The 24823-nt window shown below is 36.0% G+C and overlaps 1 protein-coding gene across 1 annotated transcript in view; it reads right to left on the reverse strand.

Annotated features, from left to right (window-relative positions):
• The window catches only part of LOC145687848 (leukocyte elastase inhibitor-like), a 313393-nt gene extending 291061 nt beyond the window's left edge, over window positions 1-22332 (reverse strand). Inside the window, exon 1 of the mRNA XM_081761317.1 lies at window positions 22135-22332. The gene's annotated coding sequence lies outside the window, so the exon portion shown is untranslated. The remainder of the gene's footprint in view (window positions 1-22134) is intronic.
• Window positions 22333-24823: the final 2491 nt, after the last annotated feature.

A 24823-nucleotide genomic window follows, 5' to 3' on the forward strand; every position in this document is an offset into this window, starting at 1 on the left:
GGTCATATTTCGCCCATCATTCTCTTCAGCTTAGAACTGCCTTTCAGGCGGTATGACTCACATGTCTCCATCATGTATCTAAGGCGGGAAAATCCCTAAAAGAGGGATTTTTTGGGTCTAAATATCCTTTTTTTCAACTTTTAGCTCCTCTGGATCCCCCTGTTTTAACGCAGAGATCTGAAAAATCTGATAAATACTACTAGGTGGGCTGAATGTTTATGCACATTTCCAATTTTCCAGGTGCAAAAGTAAGCCCGCCAAAAAAAATATATATATACCGACAATGTCCCATATTCCCGTATACAGAGGGACATTTTTAAACATTCCCTGAGACATCCCTAATTACCCTAGGATCATGGTTTGCACATCATTCTCTTCAGAATAGAACTGCCTTTCAGGTGGTACCATTCACTTGTCTCCATCGTGTATCTAAGGCGAGAAAATCCCGTGAAAGAGATTTTTTGGTAAAAATCTCCCTTTTTCAACGTTTAGCCCCTTTGTACCCCCATGTTTTAACACAGAAGTACGAAAAAAATCTGGTAAATACTCCTTGGTAGACTAAATGTTTGTGCACAATTTCAATCTTCTAGGTGCAAAAATAAACCCGCAAAAAATAATACCGAAAATGTCCAAAATTCCCCTATACAGAAGTATATTTTCATAAAAATTCCCTGACACTTCCCTAATTATCCTAGGGTCATGTGTCGCATATCATTCTCTTCAGAATGAAACTGCCTTTGAGGCGGTACCATTCACTTGTCTCCATCATGTATCTAAGGCGGGAAAATCGCGAAGAAATGAATTTTTTGGTAAAATATCTCTTTTTTCAACTTTTTGCCCCTCTGGATCCCCCCTGTTTTAACGCAGAAATCTGAAAAAAAAATATGGTAAATACTACTCGGTAGACTGAATGTTTGTGCAAAATTTCAATCTTCTACGTTTAAAAATAAGCCCGCCAAAAAATAATGAACATAGACCGGCCCCGCAATATTAAAAGAAAATATATATTTTAAAATTATGACGTCATCACCTCCTATGTCTCGACGCAGGAAGGTGTGAAACCATACTGTAACGGGATATGAAGGCCTGCCCACCAGCCTTCCCGAGATTTCATCTATTCTTTGGAAGTGCTTCAGTCATCGCCCTTGGGAGTTCGTCGCCTGGCAGATGTCAACAACACCAGACCACGTCGCCCGATGTCAGCGTTAGTCTTTTGAATCATTAAAATTGAAAACTGTTTGCTTACTACAAGGAAGCTCCTTGTATGTATTTTGTGTAATAAACAGTGGTAGCAACCTTCAGTACCTTAACCTCTAACAGTCTCATCCGCGTTTGCTATTTTCCGTACTTCTGGTTTGATCAGCTGCTTTCTCAATAAGTTTGTTTCTACTGGACTCTCATAGTCATGCCTTATTGTCGATCAATGGACGCTCCGAACATTTACCCAGGGTCTGACACAACTAGGAAGCATCACTACTAAGTAAGTCTCTCTGAACATCACTACTGTTCAGAGAGACAGTCGGAACAAATAGACTTGAGAAAGCTTGATCTTGGTCATTTTGCGGGTCGACTTGCTGAGAGGAGACCAGTCGATGGTAACTTAACCGCAGTATTACTTCACCGAAGGTTCACTTGGCTGCCGGAGAATTCCAGACCATCCTCAGAAGGACCAGACACCGGCCTGCTCATCTTGTTAGTGTGGGTGAGACTGAATCTTTAGTTGCTATTCCCTTGCTCTACCATCTATCCCTTCACGCACCTTAAGCTACCATTCTCTAATTTGAAACCGTTCTTTTATTTGTTATATATTTGCTCTACCATTGCCCAGTTGCTTTAGCCCTCTCGAGCTACGCAACCCCCCATTTTTCACTTTGTGTTACAATACGTAAGGTCTTCTACAATGCCTCTGGACTTGAAAAACAAACAAAAAAAAAAAACGGACGAAAAAGCTCAAATAGGAGAGTTATAACGCAATGTACCATGAAACATCCCGTATGGTACAGATTGTACCATGGGATCCCCAAAGGGTTAATAGCATAATTTACAGCAAAACCAGCATAAATTGTTGCTGGATCCAACATTGTTTTCCAGCTTAGAGGTCTCCAGCAATATTTGGCTCTTCTAAAATATCGTTGCCACTATCAACATTTACACGTTTTGGTCGTTTCCTTGAGGGTGATTTTCCATTATAAAGATGTTTTCATACCACCAAAAGCGCTTGTAGCAATGTTGCATTATCGCATTTTATCAACTTTCGCTTTCAACTTATATAGTGTTGCCAGATCTAGAAAATAAAATTACTGACAGATATAGGGCCATTCATACTATCTCGCATCAAACCTATAGGGCCATCCTACCAAGAAAGTGTTTGAATTAAACTTCCGAACTAGAGGGGGATGTTTTTGATAAATATATAGAAAGAAAATACTTATTCCATGTAAAAATATCATGTTATTTCTGCGAGCCGGACCCGGGATAAACTTTGACGAGAGGGGATTTCCCCGCCATCCCCCAACATAAATCGCTAGTAGTAATGTGAAAAAAACAGAAATATCACATTTTGCAGCAATAGGGAGTCTTATTCGCTTTTCAGACCAAAAAACAGAAGTTCTAGTATTCGTGCGCCCCCGCGTTTATGTGTTTGTGTCGCAAAACAAAGTCCTAAATCGATGTTGTAATAAATTTCCAATTTACAAAGCTTTTCTTTTTTAATGATGTTTAGAAACTAAAGAAGGCTTTAATTCTGAAAATCAACCTTGAATAATAATAAATCTCATAAAATGTCTATTGCCCCAATCACTTTTTTGTTCCTGGAGGCATTAACGCTCAACTTAGAAAATTCTATAAATGTAAAATCACTAAATATATAATCACATGTAATTCATAAATGTTGCGAGACTTCTCGTGCGAGACTTAACTGAATCTCGTCTCGCGTCTCGTCTCGCATGGTTTAGTCTCGTCTCGCGTCTCGCATAAAATTTTCAGTCTCGTCTCGTGTCTCGTCTCGCAAATGCGAGACGAGACGCGAGACGAGACGAGACTTCTCGCGTCTCGCGTGCATCCCTACGTGAAATCATAAATAACCGTATATCAAAGGTTTGAAATCAACAATTAGAGGTTGGAGCTCAGACGTTTTTATTGGTATTGTAGCATTTTAATAGACTGGTAAGTATCATTTGGTCTAATGTATTATGTGGTTGCGAAAAATAGCATTTACTCGTAGTGAATCGTCACAGTCTAACGATTCTCGAAAATGTAGTTTTTTATTTGTAGCGAGCTAGGAATGAAAGGCGAAATTTTACTTGTGTTTGTCAAAAAAATATGATACGAATAATAATATGGAAATTATAGAAATTAAAAGTAAAATATATACTATATTAATAGAAAAACATTTTTTCCTTGCACTGTATAAATGCGAAAGGTGAGCGCTAGCACACAGGAGCAAATATGGGATGAGAGTATACGAAAACAAAGTTCTACTGAAAATATTACATTTTAAAAGAATGAGTGTAAATGCAATGTCGTATATCCCTGAGAATGCTATGTAATTTAGAATGTTAACATGAGTTCTATCCTTTTTCTATTTTTTGTCATTATATAGCGCCGAGGTTATAAAGAACAGGGCTTAATAATAATATGTGATGAGAACTGCGACAAGAATTTGAATTCGGTGCAGTTGGCGGGTGCATAAACCATAATGTTAAATCAACCAGGTAAGTAATGGGGTGTATACACCTAATATTTTTATAGTCCAGTGTATATTCAAACGAAATTTATGAAAGGACGAATGGTCTAGCGTATAGCATCCAAACGTTCAATCATTACATCACTGAAATCAACCCTCACAGTTTAGGCCATTCCCCACCAAACTATCTATCCTTACGGAAACAAGGATCACAAGGCCATGTTACCGGCCCTGATACCTATAACCTAACCTAACCTAACCTAACCTGATACCTATAACATAGCTCTATATGAGTAGAACAAATTAAAAGAGAGAGAATAGTAAGCAGATGTAAGTAAAGTCTTAAATGGAATTTATGTATTTTTTATGAACTTGATGGCTATAGCAATGATTAATGGTAAATCTTCATTCCTACGATCATGAGCTGATGGAACATATATATCTTAGTGTCAGGAATTACCTCCGAAACCTTGTCGGAGTTGTTTCGAAACAACCTATATATATAGGGTGTTTCAAAACAACTCCGACATCGTTTGGGAGATGATTTCTGACACCAAGATAAGAAAAAGAATTTGACCAACCTGGGAGCACAAAGGCTTCCCTTCGGAGTTATAGGCTGCGGAAGCATGAAGAAAAAGAACTTTAAAGGAACATAGCTCCAAAAGTATGGGACCTACCGTAGTTGAGTCAAGACTTCGCCTAGTAACTTCATTAGTGCCCTATCCAAATATCCATGTTTCAGAATCCCGCGGTCTTCCGCAAAAAGTTTTAACGAGGTAGTTGGTGAGTACTTCAAATTATATGCCCGTAGCCAAACTCCCTCTATAAAAATTGTTCGTGAGCACCTTAGGATTTTGAAACATGGATATTTGGATAGGGTACTACTGAAGTTCCTGAGTGAAGTCTTGACTGGACTACGGTAGCTCCCATAGTATTGGAGCTATGGGCCTTTAAATTTCATCTTTTTCCCGTTTTCGCAGCCTATAACTCCGAAGGGAAGCATTTGTGCATCCAGATTGATCTATACTTTTTTTTTGGTCTTATCCTGGTGTCAGGAATCACATTTGTCGTTGTTGTTTTGAAACATTCTGCATATATATATATATATATATATATATATATATATATATATATATATATATATATATATATATATATATATATATATATATATATATATATATATATATATCGGGTTGTAAAAAAAACTCCCAGGGATTGTGGAGAACTATTCTAAAAGTCAAAATAAAGCGAAAATATACATAATTATGTATCTTTCGGGTCTTCGTCTGGAGACTCGAATTACACGTATGGCAAGATAGCCTCCCCTCACTTTAGAAAATTGAAACAATGACTAGATAATTCGTTTCTACTACGTTTGTACAGTTTGTACCATTTTCCTAATAGAGTTACTTGAGAGGTCAACTAGGGGGGGGTATCTTGGCGCCAAGATAGCCCACCCCCCTATCACAGCAGAAAAAAATTAAATAAACCATTCGAAAGGAAATTGTTTGTACCGTTTGTACCGAAAAAAAAGCTTTGTTTGTACCCTGATAGTTTTCGAGAAAGAGGAGATGACATTTGGGGGCGGGCTATCTTGGCGCCAATATATATAGTGACTGAATGCATATCCTGACTTCCCATTTCATGTTTAATGTTGAAAGGAGAGAAGTGGCACGAAACAATATGAAAGGTCTGCAGTGAAAACTGATATATATATATATATATATATATATATATATATATATGTGTGTGTGTGTGTGTGTGTGTGTGTGTTTGTGTGTGGAGAGAGAGAGAGAAATTGTTGTTTCAGCTCACATGTCAGAATTATCTAAAGTAGTAATTAGCAAAAATATTTTTATTCCTATTAAACACCTGTATTAGACTAACAACATAATTTGCTCCTACTTACAGACTGATCGTTAATGAAAGTATTACGAATTATATAATATTATCTTGTATTTTCAACAACAACAACAACTAATAACTATAACAAATAGAACACTTATTGTTGATGTTTAGCGTTTCAGTTTAGAATTAATGGAAGTGTGAATGAGGAAATGGCTCAATTCCCCTGAAGTGGACGATCACTGCATATACAGCAACACAAGGTTACATGCGAAGTATGCCAATGGCTTGGTCGGTTATTAAACAAGCTTCCTTGACAAATCGCACTGGCGTGATCAGCATATAACTGATAGGAAGAAGGAGATTCATTCATAAAAATATGCGTCTGAATGAATTTGCTTATAATATGAAAGAGACTTTTCACGTCTTTAAGACAGGTGCTCTCTGATTATTAAAAAAAAAAGACGGAAATATCCGATGAAAACAAACATACGTTTTAAGTTTTTATAAGTGGATTAAACATTGATAAATGAAAATTCATAATTTTGCACCAAAGTAACTACGTTTGACATCTTTCTCAGGAAAACTATAAAATATTAATCTTCAAGTACCGATGTTATATAGTGAGGTGAGGTGAGGTGATTTTAGTTTAGCGTCCCTTTCAGCAGCGAGGCTATATGAGACGTGGACCTACTGATTAACGTGGAATCCGAACCACATGAGCTCCCGCCGGGAATCGAACCCGGGTCTCCCACGCCAAAGGCGCGTACGCTAACCGCTTAGCCACGGAGGAGCTCCGATGTTATATAGTATAAGAAGGTATGGATTAATGTCGGATGCAACCAAAGTACTGCCACCGGGAATGCAACTGGAGTATCTTGCATGAAAAGCAAGAATGCTAACAAAGTAGCAGGCGGAAGCTCAACTAATGGTGTTTATGAATCTCTAGAAGTGGCAATTATAGCTTCAAAACTTAGTAATAATCTTTATTTTAAGGAATTCCAGATACATATATACGGAAATAGTCTGTTTCTGAACTTAAAGTGTTTACTAGTGTCCACTCCAACTATATTCTACAGTAAATAGTTTTCAACAAACATGTTTCACAATAGTGAATATCTCTTCGCTTTTGTTTCTGTAGAAGACATTGTCAACAAATTAAAATTTCTTATCTGCGGTTTGTGATTCTTTAACAAGTAATTGTAACGGAAGCAAGAAAAATCCGTTCTTCGTTGATTTTAAACAAACGTCGCAACAAAAACTTTGTCAACATTTTTATTTGTATAGAAGTCTGATGGAGAATCTTTACAAGGAACTGGAAGCTGGCTTTAATACAATATACCTTGCAATTGTTTGTATCATCTCTGTACCTTGTGAATGCTCTATATTCTAGCTGATTCGTTGAATAGCTGTCATCAAAACAGATTTCCTATGCGCACTAACCAGGTCAACATCTACAACTTTATTAGTTTCATCAAGACTTGATAAATTTCTCTTTTCGTGAAATTTGTTGATGTCAATAAGTTCAAACCCAAATTTAGTGGCCAAAGTCTCTCGAACCAGACATCTGCACATTGTAGTATCTAGCATGCATAACAAACTCGTCGAGATGTGTCAGCATGTTAGCTTTCTTCAAGATTATGTGAGTTCCACTGATAGAATGCTATTCTTGTAACTTGATTTCTTTATTTACTTATTTATAAACATCAAATTAAGGACGAAAATTAGGGGGATTCAAATTTACCCGAACTGTTTCTAAGTGATCGTTACCGCCAGAAACCTCTGAAAAGTTATGTATAAATCATCATGTATATACTACGCATACAGAAATACCACTCTAGAAAGGATTAAACTCTTAATATAACTAACACTAGAAAATACTCTTGTAAGCTTCCGAGTTATATAAGACACAGCAGTAACACTTAAAGAACAATGTAGGTTGTGGAATGTAAAAGAAAACTGAAAAGAAAAATAATGAAAACAAAGATGTGTTATACATAGTAGCAATGAAGGATGACACCAGCTCATAAAAAATGAACACTTATTTTTTTTGTTTTTACAAAAAAAAAATAATAATATTGTGATACAAAACTAACGAAAGGGAACGTCACATTCAAATCAACAACGTAAAAAGTCAGAGATCTTAGGAAATACTTTATCCTGTAAAAAATTTAAAATTTGAACACGTGACCAAAACTGATCCTTCCTCAGTACTTTTAAGGGTTATATATATATATATATATATATATATATATATATAGAGAGAGAGAGAGAGAGAGAGAGAGAGAGAGATTGAATAGAGGATTGCGATCACAGAAAAAGGTGAGTTAGCTGTTAAATGTAGATACACGTCGCATATACTGAAAAGACAAGGAAGTTTTTTTTTGACAACTTTGGCTCCCAAAAACATAGAGTTCCCGTGAGACTATACATGAGGGGGGCGCGGTGGCTCAGTGGTAGAGCGTTCACCTCTGGTGCTTGGGTTCTCGGGTTCGATCCCAGCCTCCGCCAAGTGAACTTTGTGGTGGACAAACACCGTGCTCGTGGGTTTTCTCGGGGTTCTCCCGTTTCCTCCCATTCCACCATTTCACTCATCTCTCATCATCACCGTCTCCTTTAGCCTAACCGGCATAACCGTGGGACGTAAAACTTAAAGATTTCATTTCATTTCAAAGACTATACATGATTATGTATCCGTTGTAGACCAACATCTCAGTGTTAGAAATACACCTTAAGCTTCAAGGAGGAAAACACAGTGGACTATCAAAGTATCCAAGATCAATTTCCCTACTACTTAAAGTGTTTCTTAACCCATTGGCGCAGACTTAAGTTTCTGTATGTTTATAAATTGTCCTCGATGATCAGTACTTTTGGGACATGAGGTACTTGATGAATGCTTGTGTAATTTTCTGCTTTGTTACATGGGGGTTGATAAAAGGGAACGAATATACTCCTGCTATTAGTTCATATTCTCAGCTGTATTAAATAGGGGTTGTAATCTGTGCTGTGTTAAGTAGTGGTTAAAAAATAAGCCATACTCTTACGCATAGGGGTTGCGAAAATAGGTGTTCGTAGTTTCTGTGTAGTTTCTGCTATGTTAAAATAGGAGTTCAAAAAAGTGGTCATAAAAGAGAACGAGTACACCCCTAAAAATGTGTCCTAAAAACAGTTTACTATACCTGGTCAAATCTCTGCTATGTTAAATAGGGTTGGAAAATGTGTTCATAGTCTAATATTATGTAGCCTTTCTTGTGTAATATCTACTATGTTATATAAGGGTTGCGGTATGCCATAGATGTGTTTATTGTCTTTGCTATGTTACATAGGAGTGCTGTTAAAATATGCGTTCGTATTATCTGTGTTCATAGTGCTATGTGTTATATGCTATGTTACAAAAAAAAGGGGGTTAATAAAAGGGAACAAGTACACCCCCCATTATTCTCTTTTATGTTATTAGTATTTGCTATGTTACATAGGAGTGCTGCTAAAATATGTGTCCGTAGTCTCTGTTTTCATTGTCTTAAGTAATTTTTGCTATGTTAAAATAGGGGTGGAAAAATAAGCCAAACTCTTTTATTAGCTCTGCTACGTGCTCGTAGTCTCTGTGTAATTTCAGCTATGTTATATAGGGGTTGAAAGAAGTTTACTATACCTGGTCAAATCTCTGCTATGTTAAGTAGGGGTGGAGGGGTTGAAAAATAAGCTATACTCTTTTATACATAGGAGAGCTGCTAAAATAGATGTTCGTAGTCTTATGTAATATGTGCTATGTTAAATAGTGATTAAAATTACGCTATACTCTTTTACCAGCTTTCCTACATGTTCGTAGTCTCTGTGTATTTTTTGATATGTTACATAGAAGTTGGAAAATGTGTTCATAGTCTCATGTTAAATAGTGATTGAAAAATAAGTGAGACATAGTCTTTTATTAGCTGTGCTATGTGTTGCGAAAATAAATGTTCATGGTCTTACGTTATATAGAGTCATAAAAAAGAACAAATACACCCTCATACTCCTTTTTAGCATTGAAAAAGAGGCCATAAAATACTACAAAAAGTTACTAGATATGGTTCCAAAAAACACTAAAAATTTGATAGAAAGTGGTCCAGATCGGGAATTTTTCCACTTCTGTAGGGTAGCACCTTCAAAATGGCGGATCAATATGACGGCGGTAAGGAGTCATAATACAAACTTTAAATGAGGATAAATTTTCAATCAATGAAGGTAGTAACTTCGTTTAGGTGTCAAATTGAAATTATTATATGCATTAAGTGTTACAAGCCATTGTTGATTATCTCCATAGCAGCAATTAAATATGGCGCATACTTTGCCCAAAATTTAGTTTCGTTCGTTTCAATGTATTTTTCCTGGCATATATCAACGAAATCGTTATAGTGATGGAAAAACATTTTAAAACAAACGTGAAGAAGCAGAACTTCTTTCCAATGGTACGAATATCATTAATGTATCTTAAAAATTGACTGAGATCCTTCACGGTGTTGTGTTCTCGACCTTCAATATAACGCAAATCCAGTAAGCTTACGCTAATAGTGGAGCTAACCCTGAAGTATTTGCAACAGTTGCAACAGATAGCGCCATTATGTTCTTTTCAGTTTTATCAACAATATGATAAAAATATAAAAAATATATATACATAAGGGGAACAACTATGGCGGGTATTTAACATGATTTTTTCGCAATTCTTGCCGAATAACTGTTTTGCATTTATCACCCTGATGGAAAAGATTACATTTTTTTTTTAAATTTTGGTAATGTTTTCTTTTAATATTACATAAAAAGTGATCACTATCTACAGAAGGAAAATATAAATAATCTAGTTTTTTTTTTGTCTAATTTGTGGATCTCAGCGCTTCCGACACGACTGGGGATTTGCTATTAACAAATTAAAAACACTGATTTTTGACTGAATGTCGTAAACTAACAACGCTGAAATTGATTTATGCCATAGAGGAAGCAGCAGAACGTTGTGATTTAGTAGATCCAGTTTGCAATGCATGCTTTGGTAGAGGAAGCTGAAATACTTTGATTAGACGAGATAATCACTATCAAAATTAGAATAAAAGAAATATTGCCCACTTTTTCATCAGCATGCTTTCACAATTTGAAATCACTGTACACTTATTATCTCTTACAAATTTTAAAGTGATTAAATATTTTTAACAGCGAATTGTATTATTTGTGGGAACCCAGCGGATGATAATCTGAAACCAGAGAATGTTCCCGGCGCAAAGAGAGTTGTTAGAATAAACAGTGCAAGCGAAGAACACGGTGAACATATCGTTAAGTGTGTTCGACAGACTGTGCATGTTGATTCTCGACAAAAAGTACTCTAATGTTAATATAATTAGATTAGGTTAGGTTAGATTAGGCGAGCACAAACTGATGAAACTTCAGCAAGTTTGTCAAACATCTTAGGGGCTAGAGTAGTTCAGATCTCCTCAAAGTACTCGTTGCTGGGACAGGAGGGGGCAGATCCGGAAAGCGGTTACAATTGGAAAATCTATTACCCAAGCAACTCGATCACGAATTACTATAATGTCTATTCAGCGTAGTTTAGGTGTGTAATGCCATCACCAATTTGGACCTCGCTTTCTGATCGATGCACCACATCAACCCGGGTTTTACGTTTTATATACTGAGGATAAGAAGTTTAAATGTGTACCCCTTTAACCAATTAAAGAGAGAATCATACTCTGCACCCAGATCAATCAGTGGTGTTTGTTGCAGATAATGTAGATCATGATATTCTAAGTCTAGACGAAAAAAAAAAACGTTTCATGGCATGGGAACGATAAAAATATATACTCCAGTATTCAATATGAAAACACGGTTCCTCCCAGAGCAAAGATAATATTAAAAGACGTAAAATAAATTAACAATATTACAATATAATATTATCGCAAAAGGAGGATTGGTACGGCAGGTGTTAAGAGTGGAATCTTGCCTGAAAATTCGATTAGCGACACTATGTGTTGTCTTGATCTGCTATGGAAAATATCATGGCCACTTAGGTCGGGATTTATGCAAGCTGTTAACGATGAACTGGAAAATCTACTTTTCTCTTTCTACCGATTATTGACATGGATCCAACTTGTCGCTCGTACATCTACTCAACTCTTGAATTTCAATGTAACGAAGTTCAACCATACCATTTAGATCAAGCTATAACATTTAAAGGTTCACACGAAACACTTGAGCAGATATATGTTTCCCATAGCATTGCTAACATATTGTCGGGAAAAACTGTTTCCAGAGCAGTGGGAGGACACTTGCTTGTTGACAATGCATTTAGTGCTCTTCTGTCCTAGTGCACGTTTAATGGTAATGAAAAATCCGAGATAAATTTAGAAGATTTCAAAGACGTTCTTACAATGTACCATGAAGTCTTATCAAAGGAAGCACTGCATACGCCCATGAGCAACATTGAACTTTGTAGGATAAAAACTAAATTTTATGGGAAAATGAAGAGAACTTAGAACGGTGAATTGCATGTCCTGTCTCTGGATTCATTACATGGACATGATTGACATAATGAGGACATTTATCCAAGTAAAGAGGACTGGTCAGCGTATGTTTTACCTTCAAATCTGTCAAAGCATCCTTCCATATTTGCATCCTGGAACAAGAACTATACAAAATCTATGTATATACATCATCAGTAGACGCTAGAGCTCGAGACAATACATCCAAAAATATTGCTGATGGACATTTTGTACACGTAGTTTGTAGAACAGAAACTTTCTGGGGTGTAGTTGCAACAGACGTAGCCATTGAAAAGTTCTAATGAGAAGTATAAAATCTGTTGAAAGCCAAACTCATGGATGAGAATTTGATATGAGACGCAACGCCAACCTTTCGATCCTATCCATGCCTTTATGCTCAGATATTAATACTGCTATGCAGGAATTGATATCGATAAAGTACCGCACCAGTGATGAACACAGAGGGTGTTTAAATTCCCGAATGAACGAAGATTTGCAAGCTATATTTTCATTCCTCCAAGATGGAAACCCATTTATTAATAATGGAAATAGAGTGTTGAGAAACGTTGCCAACGAAGTGGTTGCAGCGGAGAACATCAACGTAGAAAAAGTTAAGGAATGGAGGCAGAACATTTTGTGAGGCTTTTACATGGTGAACAAGTACATATTGATTCACAAACAAGCTTCCAGGGTTTTCTTCTTCCAGCTAAGTTTATAGATGTAGATGTTGAAACAATGCTTCAGCATGAGCTTTGTGTACCATGAATGTTTGACTTTTATGGTTTCATGAGAGTATCTCGTAAGTCTGAGTTAGCAGAATCAATGTGGAAAACGACAAAATACATCATGCCGACAAGTGATAGACCTCTGCAGAATCTTACCAACAAATTTGTGAGAAATATCTTCAATACATGAAGAAAAAAGTTTATGTCTCTGCTGTTGTTTTGATGGGTATGAGAATCCATCTATTAAAGACGAAGTGCAGGAAGAGCATACACTACGGTAGTTTTATCAAAAATCATACATTTCCTTACCAAGAAGGAGAATTTCTTGCAAAATAAAGCGAATAAACAACCTTTTATTAACATGTTTTGTAAATATTTGGTTAGTTCTGAAGAAAAAAAAACTGAAATAGAATCTTTAAATTTTACGTCCTACGATTATGCTCGCTTGGCTAAAGGAGACCATGATGACGATAAATGAACTTGTGGACTGAAGAAAGTGTGATGAAACGGGAGAACCCCAAGAAAACCCACGCACTATGTGTTTGTCCACTACAAAGCTCACTTGGCGCGACTTGGAATCGAACCAAGGACCCTATGCACCAGAGGTGAACACTTTACCACTGAGCCACCGCAGCCCCTTGACTAGTTCTGGTTTTGAAGTTTAACATGCGGACGGTGATGCCGATGGGATGATTGCTACAACACCTGTTCATTATTCAAAGGAAACAAGTACTGTTGTGATAGGGGAAGATCTTTTCGACCATTTAAGCATATCTTGCAGTACCAATTATTAAGAGTCTTCTATCAAGTGCAAAGTTGGATGGGAAATAGCAAAAGTTCTAAATCTGAGGACTTCGGATGGGTTTGCCAAGTAAATAAGCTGCAATTCGTAATAGTGACATCTTCCTCTGCACCAGAACGCTTCCTGTCCATGAGAGGGTGTAAACGTAAAACAGCATGCTATACTAAAAGCGTAAATGTAGAAAGAACAACTTGAGTTGCAGTTCTGCCTGTGCTGACTGCTGCAATCTAAGCTACATCAGTTCACTGACTACTAAAGAGTCTGAGCAGTAAGAAGAGTATATTCAGGAGTACATATTTGTAAATTTTAAAATATGATTATTGTAGGTGTAACATTGTTATACAGGGTTTTCATAAAGTATGGACGGATTTAATTCGCTTATAATTTACATAAAAATGCCCACATTGAAATCAAATAAAGTGCAAACGGTAGCGGAAGAATTAAATTTTTAACTGTAGTCTGCACCAGCTCAGTTCATTCACCTCCAACTGGGCGCATTCGCGTAGGCGGCGCTGGAATCCACTCACAGCATTCCGCTGTGTTTGATCCGAAATGTCAGCCACAGACGCCCTGATTTTGTCCTTTAAGTTCTCGAAACCACTTGGCTTCTTTGCATAAACTTCCGTTTTCACATGACCCCAAAGCCAGAAGTCGCAGGGGGTAAGGTCGGGTGATCTTGGCAGCCAAGCGGTCGGGCCACCGCGGCCAATCCATCGGTTAGGGAATTTCTCGTCAAGGAACTGTCTCACCCCTCTCCCTCTCTCAACGTGTTCAGAGTTGCCGCTTATCTAACAGTGTTGTCAACTAAAAATTTAATTCTTCCGCTACCGTTTGCACTTTATTTCATTTCATTATGAGCATTTTTGTGAAAATTATAAGCAAATTAAATCCGTCCAGACTTTATGAAAACCCTGTATTTTTAGAACTCCTGTTATTCAACTCCTTCCTCGTAGAGCACCAAGTAATCTAGTTTTTAAATACAACTTACATACACATCAGAATGCATTCATTTTGTTTTCATTCTGTTGCAGCTGGTACAGAGGTTCTGGCACCAATAGACACAAAAATATTATAGCAAAGAAACAGATATTCTCAAATTTTTAAAGTTTTTTCGCCAAATACTGTGGTAAGAAATAACAAAGTACCCGTCGTATTGTATCCACCATTTTGAAGGTGTTTCCTTATGTACACTGCTTTACTGTTTTATTATGTTATTGTTAAAACTGAAAATAACATAATAACGATTTCTGTTGCAATTAGTTCTGGGTTATTATACCCCATTAGCATAAACTTACTAGGCTTGCATTATTTGATTTGATTGATTTTGTGCTTAGCGTCCCTTCCAGCAGTAAGGCTATATGACACGTGGACCTACAGGTTAAAGTGGGATACGAACCACATGACCTCCTGCCAGGAATCGAACCCCACTCACCCATACCAAAGGTCCATGCACTAACAGCTTAGCCAAGAGGGAGTTCTGGACTTTCATTATATTGAAGATTGAAAACACCACCACGTGATACGTAAAATCAAAAGATAGATTAATGGTATTGAAATGGTTCACATTCTAACCCCTAACGTTTATTTCAAAACGTTATCCATATCTGGAATGCTTTCAAAGATATTCGCCATAAAAGAAATACAGAGAAACGAACGAAACTAAATTTTGGACAAATCTCGAGCTATATTTAAAAATTACGAGCTACCACTATATGACCTACAATGACTTCTAACGCTTAACACATATATTAGCTTTAAATTTGACATCTAAACGAAGTTTTTATCTTCTTCATTAAGTTGGGAGTTATTATCATTTAAAGATTGCGCTAGGACTCCTGGAGAGTTGCCAATTTAGCACATAGCGGTTTTTCGAGGAGCAACGAGGAATGTACACTCATATCCAAAATTATTGTCGCATGTCTATAAATATGTAGTTGTAGCAATATAATTTGATAACGAATTCGCCCGGTATTTCTTTTAACGTTAGTATGTGTATAATCGGCAAAAACATGTATGTGGTAAATTTCATGTAAAAAGAGCAGTAAATAAGAACAATAAAACGAAAATAAAAATTTTCTTGTCCATTTAATTCTGAATTGTAAAAGGGTCCTCCTGTTACAGGACAACGCTAAGCTCCACGTAGCTAGGATGACCCGGGACACCATTTTACGAATTGGATGGGAAACACTATTGAATCCTTCATACTCCCCTCACATTGCACCGTCCGATTATCACATGTTCCATTCCTCGGATCATCACCTTAGAGGATGCAAGTTCAAATCCCTAGTAGAGGTGCAAGATACACTTGATACTTCCTTCGCTTCACGGCCCATCAAGTTCTACGGCGATGGAATTCATGGCCTACCAGAACGTTGGCAGGTGTCGTCGATGCTGATGGGTAAAGACACGATTTATTTTTTTTTTTGGCGACACTCGAAAACGCGAAATGAATCAGTTTTGTATGAAAATGTTGTGTACCTAAAATATATACTTTTTTCACTATTTGTTAGGCCATATAACACTCACGATTAAACGCGAAATTCTGTCAAATTAGCGAAATGTGCAACAAGTCTCGATATTCCACGAAATTTACGAAATTTTCGACGCTTTTCCGATTTATTCATTACCATTATTTGACAATTACTAGCAACGTGATGAACATTCCCATTTTTGACAAAAAAAAAGACCAACATGAATTTTTGAAATTAACAGTTACAAAATGAGCTCCAAATGGTATCTACTGGCAAAGTGGAAGGAGTGTTGCGAGGTATGTTAGACGCAGGGGAAAAAGTGGATCTGAAAAAGTAGGGGGACGGATGATAATATTACGCCGTCCTCCGTTACTTTTTGACCACTGCATTTTTTTTCTTTTAGGAAGTGGAGATATGTCATAGATATTTTGTGGAAGTAGACCTTTGAACGTCCTCCCGCGTCCCCCCTCCCCTCACTTTTACCACCAGTTAAATGCACATTCAGACTCCCAACTAATGTACATCCATGTCCAAAATTATTGTCGTATGTCTATAAATATGTTGTTCTAGGAATATAATTTGATAACGAATTCGGCCGGTAATTCTTATAATGTTAGTATGTGTAAAATCAGCAAAGACATGTATGTGGTAAATTTCATGTAAAAAGAGCAGTAAATAAGAACAATAAAACGAAAATAAAAATTTTCTTGTCCATTTAGCAACATTTTATTTTACTCATTATAATTTTCTTATTTATAATTATTTTCCTTTGGAATTTACCACAAATATACATTTCCCGATTATACACATAATATCAGTATTAAAAGTACCCTACAAAATCATTATCAAATTATATTCTTACAAGAAGACAGTTATAGATATGCGACAATAATTTTGGACATGAGTGTATATATCAGTCTCGAATGTTTATGTGGAGATAGCTTCCTTACAATGATCGACAAAAGAACAAATTTAACACCAGAAAACTTGAAACAATGCTTACGTGTTATTTGCATAAGCAAACTGTGAACACTGAAGATTTTTTTTCTTTTTCTGTAAATGATACTTTTATTCAATAAGGATTCTTAGTGCCATTTTTTTAAACCTCAAATATTGTTTAATATAGTCATGCTTGAGCTTATGTCATGATGATTGATGAGTGGAAATTAATGTGAAATAAAATGTAACCAATTGAAATTGCCAAGGAAAATAGTGTTCTTACATTGAATTTTTATTCGCCGATTTTATCCCGCCTTATGCGTATTTTTATAACGAAATTAAGAATTCTTGTTTACCACAAAATCGTGTCTCTACTGATGGGGTCTCTTTTTGATATTCCAAGTACGTTTTAGGTGACATATCGCTATTCGAAGATAGTGGGTGAAAAAGCTACAAAACTTTCTAAGTTACCTTTATATATACGTTTCCTAACAAATGAGGAGACAAATTACAGTAGTAGTATGTTTAATTTAATACTGTTAGAATTAGAGTAAAACAATAATGCAAGGCTTCAGTATTAATAAGTAAGCTTAACACAAACAGAATAGCTGCATTCTCATAAATACGATAATGAGCTGCTTGTTGAAAGACATGTCAGTGATTCGTTTGTGTGATTGCAGGCTACAAACGACTTCATCTCGTCAGACGATTAGTGTGGTTATAGCATCAGTTCCTATCGTCTTTATTGCTGGCTTTCTACACCAGAGTTTTGTTTGATTGTTTATTGTTGTCCAACGGAAAGGGCTTTCTCGACCAGACTTCGCTGTCTTAATTCTATTAATCTCTGAGTTTTCTTACCACGTATAGTCAACATGAAGAGTTCTGTGTCCCAGCAGAAATCAAACTTGCACTATTCACAAATATACTCACGATTTGGTTAAGCCAGAATAGTCCTTGAGATAAATAGTGAAACAAAAAGTTTGTTATTTTCCAAACAAAATAGTACTGCACATCAATTTTATGTATTAAAATCCTGTACTACTGGAACTCGTTTCTAATATTTTCGCATTTAAATGATTTTCCCATTTATTGTTTGTTTACAATAAATATTGTTTATTTAGAATATTTTCATGATTCTAACTCTGACCAATGTTTTCTAAACCAATTCGTAAAATAAGTGGTAAAGTAAATTGTAAAATAATAATTTGTTGTGCTGAATCGCTTATCCCGTTTAGGTGATCGTTGGTAACAATTATAGGTGAAATGGTCAACGTTAAATGATCTAATGCCCCTATTGCGTGACTTCAAAATTAATGCAAACAATATAGAATACACAGCAATAAAATCGAGATAGTAATGAGAGAAACATGGGAACAGATATTATTATTAAGTCAATAATAATAATAATAATAATAATAATAATAATAATAATAATAATAATAATAATAATAATAATAATAATAATTTAGAAAACACGAAGAAAGTATAAACAGATTAAGCAACTCAAGAGGAACTAGTACTGTGTATAAAACATGTCATCATGACTAATATCGAATAAAAAAAAATAAACATGAATAGGTTTGTTTGTTGTAATTTTTATGGTTGTAAAAGTTGCGCGTTCACTCTCGCAGGGGTTTGCAAAACAAAACAAAAAGTAAGGAAGAAATCAAAACAAAAATGGTATGATTCATTTGATGAATAGAGAAAGTTAAACCATAAAGAACAATACATAGATGTGACCAAATGTATTAGTGAAAGAAAAACGTTTGTCATATGAGATCGAACACTATTTAGACCCACAGACCTATAAGAAGCTTGAAACTAATACAAGGAAGGAACTTAGGGATTCGGTTAACAATATTCCGGTTTCAATTGTTTTCACATAATATGACACCGAGGGCTTTTACATTAAGATGGCTATCTTTGCGTCTGCAGCTATGAAGTTTTCGGCATGTTAAGGCATGGAGCAAGCTAGTTTGTGAATTTAATCTTTACAAAGCAAATAGAACGATAACATGTGCATTGTTACATAAAGGAAATGCATGACAAAGGAGTACTCAAAACTGACAATGGAGGTAGAATGTGTCAGCTTTACAAGCTGAAGTACACACAAAGAGTATCATATTGTATTTTCACAGTTTCAAAACATTTCAGGTTTCCAAATATTCAAAGGTGCCGATAAAAAAAAAAAAATAAATCTTTTAGTAAAGTACGATGTGTGAAACTTAGTGCAAGCAGTGTTAAAACTAAAAAAAAATAAATAAAATAGAAAATCAAATGTAAGTAGACAAGTATCGTATGAATTGAACAATATTCAAAATAATACATTATTTAATAAGTTAAAGGAATGATTATGTCATACAAAAACAAAAGACCTGTGGATCTATTTTGAAGTCAATCGTGATATCAGCCACACAAGAAATTCAACCTCAACTTTTAATATAATCAAGTCTGCATTTCCGAAAAAAAAAAAAAAGAATATTGAGTCCATTACCGCCACTGATAGAGAGCAGGATCAATTGTTCTTCCCTGGATATTCAAAGGGGTTCAGTTATTCGAAATGCATGTCAAAACACATACATATTTCTTTACATACATACTATAACATTTTTAACATATTATATATTATTAAATACTGTATGTTTATATTTAACGTACGTAAATAAATTGTTGTTTATAATAATAAGTATAATATTCACACGTGCATAAAGGTGTGTGTGTGTGTAGTCACAACTGCGCTTGTGTGTCGGTAATTGCCCCTCCTCCCTTTCCCGGTTGCAAAAAGATCTGCAGGCGTCCCTGATCGACTCCAAATAGATTGCAAAGCTTTCATACTACAAATGATGAAGGCACTAGCTCCAGCAGATACTTTGTTGCTATCTAAGAACACATTTCAAACTAAATTGTTAGCAGCAAGGAATACATTCTGAAATATATTTCTACACGACTATACGATAACATACAAGAAACATTCCAGATCTTATATAATAAATAAAGTATTATATAATCTTCATACATAAATTTAAAATATTTTACTTTGATGCGATCGAGTTTTGTTTACCACAAGGGAGAGAGCAAGTAATTTTACTTCGGGAGAAGAACAGCTGGTTGGAAATGAAATGAAATCTTTCAGTTTAACGTACCACGATTGTGACCTTTAGGTTAAGCGAGGCGAACAATTAAGGCAAGTGAATAATGCTGGAGGGATCGGTGGGATTAGAATGTAGGAGGAAACAGAAGTACCCTCAGAAAAGCCACGAACACGTAATTGTCCACTACAAACTTACTTGGCCGGGGATCGAACTAGAAACCCCATATAGCAAGGTTAAGCGCTCTACCAGTGAGCCACCATGCCTCCAGCAGCTGTTGGAAACACCACATTTAGCATACACTGGCTTAACGCTATTTAATTGCATTACCGGTGTGAAATATGGAAGAACACAATTATTTTAATTTGAAACTGTGAGTAAATTGAACATTGGATATCTAAAAAAGAAAAAAAAATAATAACTAATAGATAAATATAATAGAAATCCACTGATAAGGCGTTCCATTAGTATATTTATAATAGTTAATTGAATTTTGTTAATTACTGTTCGCGACTTCGATACCAGAGAGTTCATTTGATTCACACGTAATTGAAATCTGACATTAAATTGCAGGTTCGCATATTACGTCGCTTTTGTAATGAAAAATATAAACTAAATATAAACTTAGTTAACTGTTAACAAGTTTTTTTTTTTCCCTCGAAATGTAATGAGGTTTAGTTATTTATAAATGACTCATAAAACGTTGCTATAATTCACAATTATATCAACACAGGAATTTCATTAACTGAATGGTACTCCATATTCAGGAGAAGAGAATAAGGTATTAAAATTAGTTTCGTTTGCCTACTAAAATCGACACAGTTTCAATGTTATACGCTCAATATTTACAACTAGTAATTGATTTGTAGAAAAGCCTGCAGTTTTAGTCTAAACTTTTATTTAGTTTAATGTTACTTTGAGCACCTATGCAATATGAAACATGAACCTACCGCTTAATGCGTAGACTAAATACGACCACCCGAAAGAAAACTCAGATTTTTTTTTTTTATTCAGGAAAAGTGAGAAAAAGATAATTGCTTACTCGAGAGAAAACCCAAATTAGCACGATCGTGTAAGTGTAGATCTAAACTTTGTATAGTTAATTTCTATACCATTATATCTCAAATTAAAATCAAATATAAAAGTTAAGAAATGGTTTATATATAAATATTTTCGCTTTATTTCTAACAAATAATAAAGTGTTTCTCTTTATTTTTCCTTTCGTCTAATGTTGTATAAGGTTTGTAATATATTACAATTATATTGTGTGGTATATTAAGTGCACTTTACCTCAAAATTTGACTGCCCTAACGGAATTATAGAATGCTGTAGTCATTTTATGGTTATTTTGCGGTAAATAGAAATCTCAAACGCACGTTCAATACTTTAGTGAACAATATCGAACAATTTTTGGATTCTTATAGAAGGTTTGATTAGTCTTTTCCTTTTCAATTTGTGTTTAAAATCCGAGTATGCACTATATTATTATGCATTATAAACATATCGGATAGTGATTCCTGAGAATATGTATAAAAAAAACTGTCGGATTAAAGAACATATAACGGTAGTTCGCGCGTGCAGTTTTAGTCGGGAGCACTCCCGATGTGAAACTTGTTTGACTTCTTACACAAATACAAAAAAAAAAAAAAAAATCCTTCATTCAACAGTTCCGTAAATGACACAAAACTAGAAACACCCAGGTACCATTATTGAAATGCATAAGTCTGCATCACGTTCACTGGTCAATCAATTGACGTGCAACAGGCAATTGCTGGACGACAGCTGAATCAAGTAGTTCCGATTCATTTTTTTGTGAGTGTTTATATTCTTCGTCTTGTTTTTTGGGTTAGAATGACCACCGCGGAAGTTGTGGAACACGTTTCCCCTCCGGCCAGTCTACAACAGCTGAAGAAATTCATTGAGAAAGTCCGCAGACAACTTCACCTCCAAGTCAGGTGACACTACTTGGAAGAGTTCGACCAACAATGGAAGACAATGCTAATAAAGTCCTAGTACTGTATAAAAGCAGTGTTTAACAACTTAAAGTGTGACTATCAGAGAAAGGTACCTACCTGTTCGCCGGGTTGAGATGGTCTGGCCTAGCCGCCAGGTGAGGTGGGAGGTCCCACGCTGTCTGCCACTGGACCTCAGCTTCCTCGCATGGTCGAGGGGTGGTCTCCACAATTAATCATCCCTGGACTGTAGTTGGTTGAAGGGAAGGCTACCACGTATGCAAATCGGATTGTGGTTGGTTGACAGCACTCGATTCACTCTTTTGCTACAATACGGCACCGGAGGTTTCCCGCCCGCGACAGCTGGTCCGATACGAACCGATACAAGCCGAGCCGGTCCGAGCGGGCCCACAATCAGTCTGCCACGACCTCGGAAAGGTCGACTCGTTGATTGTCAAAAGGTGAGGCGACGTCCAATCCCTCGCCGGAAGTGTTACAAATATTGCTATTCCTGGGAAGAGAAAGACTCCATCAAATCCAATAGAAAAGTATATCAGGCAACTAAACATACAAAAAGATGAAAGAAAGGGAAAAGATAAAGAAATGCACACACTTACGTTAAAAAAAAAAAAAACTCAAAAATACAAATCAGTCTATATTTTGTTTACTACAATTATTATTACTAATACTAATATTAACAATTTCACATTCACTTAGCGGGTTCCTGCAAACGCTGAGCAGTAGAACGCTCACCTCCGGTGCTTGGGGTTCCTGGATCGATCTCTGCCAGCTCCAGCAAAGTATGGTTTATGAAGACCTGGAAAAAACATTTGCGTTGGTACTCAGGGAGTTATTCCATTCCCCTCCCCCATTTACTTCATTATCTATCTCGTTGTCATTGTCTTACTTAGCCTCGGTGCAAAAACGTTGGACGTTAAGAAAGAAAGCTAATCAGTTAGCGGTAGTGTTGATCTAGTTTTTACTTCTTTAAATTTGTTCAGATCGAAAATCTTACACAAACTTAATATTATTATTAGTATTTCTTTAAACTTTTTTTATTCTTCTGCAAGGACAAAATTCAAATGTATTTAGGCCTATGGTTTCTGAATAATAATAATAGGTATTTTGTAAGTACTGGCATAATACTTACTGCAAACTGATAAGTTTTCACTACGGTTCTGAGTTAACCCCTTCGACTTCGGGTAGCCATTATCTGTTTTAACACCCATCTACCAATTATAACCTATTTAATCCCTTCCCTTTTTCTTTGTTGCCAGCTTCCTTATATAGCTATATCGTTAGCGTACGCGTCTTCAGTGCGGGTGGGAGGTCATGTGGTTTGGATCTCACGTTAAGCTATAGGTCCACGTCTCATATAGCGTCGGTGCTAAAGGGACACTAAACTCGAAATCAACCTATATACTGCATAGGGTATTTCAAAAAACACCGACAACTTTGGGAGGAGATTCCTGACACCAAGACAAGACAAAAAAACGTATTGACCAGCCTGGGTGCACAAATGCTTCCTTTCGGAGTTATAGGCTGCCGAAAGCATAACAAAATAACTTTAAAGACCCATAGCTCCCAAACTATGGAACCTACCGTAGTCGGATCAAGACTTCACTTAGGAACTAGAATATACCCTATCCAAAAATCCATGTTTCAAAATCCTTCGGTACTCGCACAACATTTTTTTATGGAGAGAGTTTGGCAACGGGCATATAAATTGAAGTACTCACAAACTACCTCTGTAAAAATTGTTGCGGAAGTACCTCAGGATTCTGAAACATGGATATTTGGATAGGGCACATATTAGTTCCTAAGTGAAGTCTTGACCCGACTACGGGAAGGTCCCATACCTTTGGAGCTATGGACCTTCAAAGTTCATTTTTTCATGTTTTCGGTAGCCTATAACTCTGAAAGGAAGCATTTTTGCACCCAGGTTGGTCTATATGTTTGTCTTGTCTTGGTGTCAGGAATCACCTCCCAAACGTTGTCGGTGTTGTTTTCAAAACCCTGTGTACACACACACACACACATATATATATATATATATATATATATATATATATATATATATATATATATATATCTTTGTGATATATACATTATAGTACCGTCTATCATCTGTAGACTTTTTTCTTCTTTTTTTCTTTTCGTACTGTTTCAACCAGTTTCTCTTTGTTCCTTGTTGCACTTAAAATATATGAAAAGGTCTAACATATTTCAAACTCGATCTTACAACAGATAGAGATAGTTATGTTATTAAATACTTTGACAGGATCTATCTCCCTTGTGGTTGTATGATTAGTGTACGTGCAGAAGACCCGGAATCTATTCCTCGCGAGAGGTCATATAATTCGAATCCCAGGTTAAGCTCTAAGTCCATGTCTCATATTATGGCTTCGGAGCTGAAATTGACGCTTAACACAGTCCAGTCAACCAACTTTAAGCAGAATGCAATAAGAAAGTAACGCAGAAATTAAGTATAAAATGAATAACAAAATAGTTGTACCTGCTTTTCAGTATGGATGGCAAAGTTGGACAGACACACAAACAGAAGACAAAGCTTTCCGAAGACAAAAAGACGTTTGTTCAAAATAGATGAGAAAAGAGCTGGACGGATGGAGTTAGGAACACAGAACTCTTTATCATACATGATTGTTACAGGAGACAATGTAAATACAATCTCATACTGATTGTTTATGAGACCTCCAAACTATACTACGCAAGTACCAGAAATATTATAGAACCTCTGTTGACAGGTATCAAAGTAAAAGCGGTAAGTGGTATGATTTTTTGTAATCAA

The sequence above is a fragment of the Thermobia domestica genome, chromosome 6 (genome assembly GCF_964235325.1).
Source record: "Thermobia domestica chromosome 6, izTheDome1.hap1.1, whole genome shotgun sequence".
In the NCBI taxonomy this organism is placed as follows: domain Eukaryota; kingdom Metazoa; phylum Arthropoda; class Insecta; order Zygentoma; family Lepismatidae; genus Thermobia; species Thermobia domestica.